This window comes from Physeter macrocephalus, unplaced genomic scaffold (genome assembly GCF_002837175.3).
Source record: "Physeter macrocephalus isolate SW-GA unplaced genomic scaffold, ASM283717v5 random_248, whole genome shotgun sequence".
Taxonomy (NCBI): domain Eukaryota; kingdom Metazoa; phylum Chordata; class Mammalia; order Artiodactyla; family Physeteridae; genus Physeter; species Physeter macrocephalus.
The window spans coordinates 30265-39423 of NW_021145534.1; the positions used below are offsets into that span (position 1 = coordinate 30265).

The 9159-nt window shown below is 47.0% G+C and overlaps 1 protein-coding gene across 3 annotated transcripts in view; it reads left to right on the top strand.

Moving 5' to 3' along the window:
* The window catches only part of TEKT1 (tektin 1), a 59015-nt gene that overhangs the window by 7602 nt on the left and 42254 nt on the right, over positions 1-9159 (top strand). Inside the window, exon 1 of one of the 3 annotated variants that reach the window (XR_008616626.1) lies at positions 10-194. The exons of 1 other annotated variant lie outside the window; for it this stretch is intronic. The gene's annotated coding sequence lies outside the window, so the exon portion shown is untranslated. Of the gene's footprint in view, positions 1-9; positions 195-972; positions 1776-9159 lie in introns of those variants that run through there. One more of the 3 variants, XR_008616624.1, reaches the window with a different exon arrangement.

The window sequence follows — 9159 nt, forward strand, 5'->3', positions numbered from 1 at the left end:
CTTACATCCCACCCACCCCCCGCCCCTTAACTGTTTCTGTACCAAAATCACCACCCGGAAAGTTGAAAATCACATTCGCTCTTTTTGCATTTGCCTGCAGTCACCCGTCTCCGTGTCCTGGAAGGAGCACGGACAGAAAGTCCCCGCTTGCAGTTCTGTCCCCTGGAAGTTGACCGACAGATCTGTGATCAGCGGTGAGGTGGTCCCGCACGTGGGGGAGCCCATCGAGGGGCACTGGTTTATTTTCACAGCTGTTTGGTGGTACAAAAAAAGCTGTTAGGGTTTTAGTAGAACATCTTTAGAGTCTATAAAGCCGCAGCCATTAGCTTATTCTTGTGTTGGGGGACAGAGCTCTTTGGGGGTATCGGGAGGAACACGGCAGAGCTTGCCAGGTAGGTGAATGGCAGTCTCAGCAGATTTGTTTGTTCGGACTGCAGTCTTGTTCCATCCTTTGGATTCTTCCACAGTGGGAAACACTCCCTTTCCAGCTCTTGTCTCGTGGAGGCTCGGGAAGGTGAGCCCTATTATTAGCAAAGACACTGCACCTGGTTTTTTTTTTTCTTACTGAAGTTTAGGGTTTCAAACCTAAAGCCAATCCAGGCACACAGGGGCTCTATAAAAAGCACGCCTATACATTCCTGAGTCCTTGCACATGGTAAGCGGAACTCTCCTGAATCGCAGACGTGGTCTTGCACCTCTGCACATAAAATAGAGCAGATCCTGCTGGCATAATGAACAATTTCTCTTAAATTGAGGCATGGTGTCCCTCATGTCTCACATTCAGAGTAATACAGGCTAGACATCTTTAAAGTAGGTTGTGTAATGTTCTCGTCTGTGGTTTGGGGGGAGGGGCAAATGAGGGCTCATAAGCTTTAAGGGGTTTTAAACTTGATTATCTCCAAGACAAAGCCTGAGGGTTTCAAGGTGTGGGGCAAGTAGGGGGGTGGGCGGAACACAAGCAAGCCGCCCAATCTCAAGACACCTGGAAACCATCGTTTTAGATCGGGGTTGCACGGAAAGTTCCCATTTGTGAAATTGGATTTCGAGTCGCCTTCTACCGTGGTACAGATGGCCTCACATGTTTATTCCCCATCCCCACGACACCTCCCGAGAGGAGTTATTTCTCAGAGCTGCTTGTATTCAATAAGATTCTTCTGCTTTCCCAGATAGATCCCTTCACCTGGATTTTGTTAAAACTTCATTAAGTGACCAAATTGGCTTGCGCATTTCCCTGAAGGGAATGTTTCGCCAGAGCCAAGATGGGTTTTAGCTTCTCTGACAGCTGATGGAGATTTTTCTAGCCAAGGGAGAGCTCATAAGCACTTTCTGAATATGCTCTTGTACACGCTGGTTAGAGGAGAACGTTCAGGCCAGGTGTTCGGGGAACAGTCTGTGAAGGCCAACGAATTTCGCAAATGTGTTCGATGACGAAAAGTTCTCAGCTTTCCCTGCTGCAGCGGTCAGTGCTCTGTAACTGGAGGAGACGTGTGAGAGGATACTTTCTTTTCTACCATCCCAGGTCTATGTGACTCCAGGCAATTGGATGGCACACTGAAAATGCTGAGTAAGTTGGTCAGTTTTAGGTGGGACATCTGTGCAACCCAGAAGAACCAACTCTGAACTGGGTTTCTCCAACTTAGTGACAGGTGACCAACTCGTTCTGATGAATCGATTATGCCTGTTGAGACGGCCAGCTTGAGTCCCCTTCGTTCCCCTCTCTGAGCTGCTCTCACATCCACCCGTCATCCCCTTCTGCTGAATGATGAATGTTCTCGGTAGGATTATTATCTGTCTTATCTGTCTCGCTTTTGAGATTTGGTTTGGGCTTGCTTTTAAAGCCTTTGATCTCTTATCTCTCGGTTCTTGGACTTGATTTGACATCAAACAGCCCTCATCGTCCTTTGAAAGAGCACCTTAAAAATGCCTAGGCCTGCCTCTTCCCTAGAAAGCACCAAACAGACAAACCAAAAAACACCTGGGAAGGATAGAACAAGAATGCTGCACTCTCTGGGGTATCCAGGCAGCCTCTGCAGGAGGGAGACCGTCCGACTGGGTGTAATAAAGAGCTGCTGGAGGCCCCGAATCAGTAGGGCAAGACGCTATGGGTGGTGACACCCGAGACATGCCAGTGTTTGGGTGCATCTTGACTCTCCACCCTGGTCCCTTGAGTTGATCCAATGCTGTCACATAGGCAAGGGGCAAAAGTCTATATTTTTTACAAACCAAATTTTTCGTCACTCACAGTTACAAGTGTCCTTAGCGTGTTTGATATCTCGGTGGTGTGTGCGTTGTCAGACCCCTCTTCCTGGCATCCGTGACCTCACCCACACTCTCAGGTTCCCCCCACCTGTCTGGCTGCTGCTTCCCAGTCTCCACCATGGCCTCCTTTCCCTCCATCCATCACTCCCCTGTGCTGTGTCTTATGCTCTGTGCCCTGTCTTCTACATCAGGGGTTCATAACCCAGGACTGGTGTGGGCTTTGGGAGCCTGAATGTCCAGATGGAATGTTTTTCCTTCCTTTTCCCTCCACAACTGGCTCCTTCTCCGGTGTTTACTGCGTCAGCAAATGGCAGCATGATCGCTCCCCATTGTCTATGCCAGGGACCTGAAAGCCACCTTGTCCCTGGGCATCACGGACCGACTGCCAAAGCAGTTCACCTGTTTCCTTTCGTGTGTTGTGCACCAGGCATTTGCAAAACTCTTGCTAGCAGAGCCTCATGATTTCTATTGAGTGTCCTGAAGCATCAGAGCTACTAGTTTCCCCCAAGGTTTTATTCTGATAATCCTCAAATTTACAGAAAAGTTGAAAGAAGAGTTCAATGAACATCGCGTATTCTTTTGTCTTGATAACATTCTGCCATGTTTGTGTCCTGTCTCCATTCTTCTGAGCCATTTGGAAGTAAGGTGCAGACATCATGACACTCGGCCCTGAATACTCTTTTAGCAGATGTCTCCCGAGAATAAGAACATTCTCCTACATGAGCACGATATACTAGCACACCTAAGAAATGGAACATTTACTCGTATACAGTGTACATTCAAATTTCCCTAATTGTTTCCACATGCCTGTTAGGCTGTTAAAAATTGTTAACAATCCAGGATCCAATCAAAGTTCACACACTGCACTTGGTGGTTGTGTCTCTTTAATTGCTTTTAATCTAAAACCGTCCCTCCACTTTTTGTTTACTGCCTATTTTTCACTTAACTCTTTTGAAGAGCCCAGGCCGGTTGCCTTGTAGACTGTTCCCCACTCTGCTGTCGTTTGTTTCCTCCTGAGTAGATTCACGTGAAACGTGTTGGGCACGAATACAGCCCAGGTGATGGATGTTTCCATAGCATCACATCAGGAGCACATGGTGTGGGTTAGCGCCCTGTTGGCCATGGGAGGGTTGATGGCGTGGGGAAGGGTGTCCACCAGACTTCTCCATTGCACTCTCTCCCCCTGTAACTAGTTAGAAATCTGTGGGTGATGCTCTTGAGACCATGTGAGTATCCTTCTCCCCAACACCTTTAGAATTATCAACTGATGATTTTTGCCCGAATCTGTGGTTAGACTGGGAGTTGAAAAGGGTGATTTTTTTTTTAATTGAAGTATAGTTGATTTACAATGTTATGTTAGTTTCAGGTGTACACCAAAGTGATTCAGTTATGCATACATATTCTTTTTCAGATTCTTTTCCATTATAGGTTATTATAAGATATTAAATATAGTTCCCTGTGCTGTACAGTAGGTCCTTGTTGGTTGTCTATTTTATATATAGTAGTGTATCTCTGTTTATCACAAACTCCTAATTTATCCTGCCCACCCCCGCCACCCTGCTTTCCCCTTTGGTAACCATAAGTTTCTTGAAAGGGGTGATTTTTAAGTTCCATCATTGCTTCTATATTTAATAGCTGACACTCGTCTGCAAAGAAGGCCATTCCCTCTTCGTATCTCATTTTTTTGAGTATTACTATGGACTTGTGATTCTTTTTTTAAAAATGCAATATGTTGAAATCCCTGTCATTATTATTTCTGATACTCAAACTGTCCAGTTTGTCCAGGGGGAGAAGACAGCTCTTGTGTCCTTTTGACGTGTCCCTATCAGCCTCTGAGCACTTCCTTGCCTTGTGGCACAAGGTGTTCGAAGCTGAACTTTTATTTTCTTTGCCGTAATCCTGGAATCAGCAGCAAGGCATCCTGGTCTCTTTTAGCGGGGAGTCGTATTTATCAGTCAAGATCCGGGAACTAGGTATGTTCACTGCTACTGGGTGTCTTGCTTCTAGGCCCTTTCAATGAACAGAGCTAAGAAATTTTATGTATAAATGCCTCCAAGCATACCAGCAAACCCGAGACCACAGGATTCATCCGTACCCTCCTCTATTCCGTACTTAAATTTCTTTTTCTCCAACAATCCTGATTCCCGACAATTTCGATGTATTACAACTGTCTTCTATACGGTAAGACACAGACAAGAATTCCATAATTTAAAAACTGATGCCAAGGCCAATAACGAATCCACTAAGTAAAGTTCAGGATTTCTTGGCAGCCCTGCCCGCCTCGCCCCCCGAAAAAATCCTCTTAGGGTGCACAGATACTGCCCTCAAAAGCTGTTTGCAATATTTGTTTTCTCTTTGAAGTCATGTTATGAATTTGATATATAGTTAGGTTCATCTGTTTCTGTTTGCATTCAATCGAGGGTTTGTTTCCATGAGTTTAGTTTATTTTTTGAATGTGCAAATTCTTTCCCTAGTTTAAAAATCGAAACTGTATGAAAAGGTATCCTCCCATTCACGTCCCCCCCCATCCATTCCTGGTCACTCCCTTACTCTCTGGTTCATCCTCCCTTTGTGTCTTTCTTTCCTTCTTTTTTTCCCCTTCCCTCCCTCCCTTCCATCCACAATAATAAGCAAATACATAGCTATGTTTTTATTTTCCTTTCTTTCTTACGTAAAAGGTAGCGTAGCCAATACTTGCTACGTACCTTGCTTTTTTATTTTCATTAGCAAGTGAAATCGTTTCATAGAGATCGTCCTCATCTTGAAAAGATGGCTGCATGGTCCTCCACCGTGTGGGTAGTTAGCAGTTTCTTCAGCCCGTCTCCTGTGTAAGGGCATCTAGGTCCTTCTGACGTTTTGCTGTTACAAGCAGTGAGCAGCCTTGTGTATGTGCTGCTTTATATTTGTGGCGGTGTGTCTTCAGGGTTAAATCCCAGAAATGAAGTTGCTGGGTTAACGGGTAAATACCTACTTTGTTAGATATTGTCAAATTCCCCTCCCTACGTGTGGATTTTGCACTCCCACCAGGAGTACCTGTTTCTTCCCCAGCTCACTTTTCCCCAAGTGAGTGCTGTCAGACTTTGGAACTTTTGTCAATCTCACAGGTGACGGATGGTATCAGTATAATTTCAATTGGTATTTCACTTAAGAGTGAAGATGAGAATATTTTTATACGTATGGGCTATTTGTATATCTTTTTCTATGAACTCTCTGTTCGTGTCTTTTGTCCCTTTTCTTTCTCCCCCCTTGATTTTTTTCTTTTTTTAAATAAATTTATTTATTTATTTATTTTTGGCTGCGTTGGGTCTTCGCTGCTGCTTGCGGGCTTAGTTGCTCCCCGGCACGTGGGATCTTCCCGGACCAGGGCTCGAACCCGTGTCCCCTGCGTTGGCAGGTGAATTCTTAACCACTGCGCCACGAGGGAAGCCCCGCCCCTTGATTTTTTTTTTTAAGAACTCTTTATATGATGACGATTTCTGTATCTCTTTCTTTAAATTTTTATTTTATTAAAAATGTTTTTTAAAAAATGTGTTAAAATGTTATATTTTTAATACAATTTTGAAAGGTTACTTTCCATTTACAGTTATTACAAAATATTGGCTATATTCCCCATATTATGTAATATGCCCTTGCAGCTTATTTTACATCTAATAATTTGTACCTCTTAGTCCCCTACCCCTAAATTGCCCCTCCCCCCTTCCCTCTCCCCACTGGTAACCACTCGTTTGTTCTCTAGGTCTGTGAGTCTGCTTCTTTTTGTTATATTCACTATTTTGTTGTATTTTTTAGATTCCACATATAAGTGATATTGAACAGGATTTGTCTTTCTCTGACTTATTTCACTTAACATAACGCCCTCCAAGTCCATCCATGTTACAGCAGATGGCAAAATTTCGTTCTTTTTACAGATGAGCAGTATTCCCTTGTATATAGATACCACGTCTTCTTTTCATTTTTTAAATTTTATTTATTTATTTATTTACTTATTTTTGGCTGCGTTGGGTCTTCGTAGCTGTGCACAGGCTTTCTCTAGTTGCGGTGAGTGGCGGCTACCCTCGGTTGCGGTGTGCGGCTTCTCATTGCGGTGGCTTCTCTTGCTGCAGAGCACAGGCTCTAGGCGCACAGGCTTCAATAGTTGTGGCTCGTGGGCTCTAGAGCGCAGGCTCAGTAGTTGTGGCACATGGGCTTAGTTGCTCCAGGGCGTGCAAGATCTTCCCGGACCAGGGCTCGAACCTGTGTCCCCTGCATTGGCAGGCAGATTCTTTTTTTTTTTTTAATTTTTAAAATTTATTTTTGGCAGCATTGGGTCTTCGTTGCTGCGCGTGGGCTTTCTCTAGTTGCGGTGAGCAGGGGCTACTCTTTGTTGCGGTGCACGGGCTTCTCATTGCGGTGCCTTCTCTTGTTGCAGAGCATGGGCTCTAGGTGCGCAGCCTTCAGTAGTTGTGGCACACGGGCTCAGCAGTTGTGGCTCACGGGCTCTAGAGCGCAGGCTCAGTAGTTGTGGCGTACGGGCTTACTTGCTCCACGGCATGTGGGATCTTCCCGGACCAGGGCTCGGACCCGTGTCCCCTGCATTGTCAGGCAGATTCTTAACCACTGCGCCACCAGGGAAGCCCGATACCACATCTGCATGATCCATTCATCCATCGATGGACGGCATGTGGGATCTTCCCGGACCAGGGCTCGAACCCGTGTCCCCTGCATTGTCAGGCAGATTCTTAACCACTGCGCCACCAGGGAAGCCCGATACCACATCTGCATGATCCATTCATCCATCGATGGACCTTTAGGTTGCTTCCATATCTTGGCTACTGTAAATAGTGCTGCTGTGAACGTTGGGGTTCTTATCTCTTGATACCAGTTTCCTCCATCCACTCTGCCTGGTAACCTTATGTAACGCATATCACTTCTTACTTGGATTAGAACAGTTACCTCCTAGAACTGGCTTCCAGGGCTCCGTTCTTGGCCTTCTCTAACCCATTCTCTACCCTCAGCCACCAGAGTGATCTTCCAATGCAAATCTGATTGCATCACCACCTCCATTGAATGGATTCCCGTCATCCCTAGGATAAGCAATTCCTTAACAGGGCATTGAAGACCACCAACCTGGCTCCAACTCTCACCTTTATCTTTGTCCCTCACTGTTCCCTCTGACCTGTTCACCTGAATCTCTCCTACTTCGTGCTCAGAGCTCAGTCTAAATATCACTTCCTCCGGGAGGCCTTCATGGACAGCCCTCTGCCACCTCTGTCCCCAGAGCACCATAAACTCACTTTGTCCTGTCACCCACCACTCTTGTTTTATCACTAGACCGTAAGTGCCAGGAGGGCAGAGAGTGGGCCCGGCTCCCTACTGGGTGCCCATGGTCTAACAAGAGCCTGACACACAGTAGGTGCTCCACGAGTACTTTCTGAACGGATGGGCAGTGCTGCCAGGTGGGCAGGTTACTCTGAGCTGGGCGAGCACAGGAGGAACAGGCCAAATGAATCAGTTGTTCTGGGCCCCAGGGACCCCGCCCAAGTTTCTGAAGGTTAAGTGCCTCCTTGCAGAATTAATCAGGTGCTGCTGCCTCTCTTTCCAGTGGGACGTTCTAATCCAATGTTGCTTCAGTTCCCATCGCCAGAGACTCTCAAGCTCCCGTGGAAGGAGCAGAGTTAGGCATTTGTTTATTGAGCTGATACGGATACATGAAGCCGAAGGTAACAAGCTGTAACTGAGCTTCTCCAAGCTTGACTGGAACCACCATCGGCTCAGAGGTTCAGATTTCGGCCCCCAGAGTTCAGCGTCACTGCCTTGGATGAGGGCTGGTGATTATTAGTGTCACGGGTTTTCCACCACGAAGGCCACCTTCCCTTCAGTCATTATCACGAGACTGCAAAGAAAGAAAATCCAGTCCGGTTAGAACAGAGAAGGGTTGAGAACACTTCAGGGCATCTGCTGTGCTCGGTTAGAAAGCAAAGCCGGGGAGAGGAAAGCAGACCACAGCCCCTCCCCTGGCTCTGGGACCCCCAGAAGGACCCACAGGGTGGCACCTTCCCACGACGAAAACGCTGCCCCCAACAGAGTACAGAATCAGATCAGTCCTAGCGTAGTTAAGCAAATGGCATCAACCACATGGCACATGGCAGAATCACAGAGCAAACTCCTACCGATGACACTGAAGCACCCTGAGCCACTCCGTTGGTCCACTGAGCCCCCGGGGACAGAGGCAGAGCTGTGTGCCCATCCCTTCCCGCTGCCATCCTGGCCTCGGACAGAGTTTGCACATAGTAGGTGCTCAGCTTGCTCTGTTGACCTGACTGGGACGGGTCACCTGCCCACCTATTGACACCCCTCCACTGTCATGGTTACCATCGCATTGCACATTGGCAAGTTTGGGGGACGCCAGGCCACTTCATTCCGCTAATAAAGGCTTTGACGTAACTAGAGCAGGTTCTGTGCAGAACTCACCACAGATCAGGGGTTAGTTAGTCAGCCCTGCTGGCAGTCCTCAGTCTTTGAAGGAGTAGCTGATTTACAGCGGTCTTGCCTCCCACTGGTGACTTTCCCTCCGCTCCCCAGGGCAGGGCTGGGCTCCAGCACACCAGGCCCGCCCCCGAGAGGGACCAATTCCACAGAGGAAACCCCAGGGCTCTGCCCTGAACTGTGTCCCCTGCACCCTCGCCACAGTCTTCCTCTGGGCATAGGAATTTCATCCCAAAGGAGATCTGTTTGTTTCTTTCTGTTACTGTATCCAGCAGGCTTACGCTGACCCGAGGAGGGTGACTAAGGGGAAATGGAGTATTTTCAGCCAGGGGCCATCACAGTCACTGTATCAAATATCTTTCGGGGAGGTGGATTTCATGACAGGTGTTTTTTTTTTTGTTTTGTTTTGTTTTTTTTTTTTTTGTGGTATGCGGG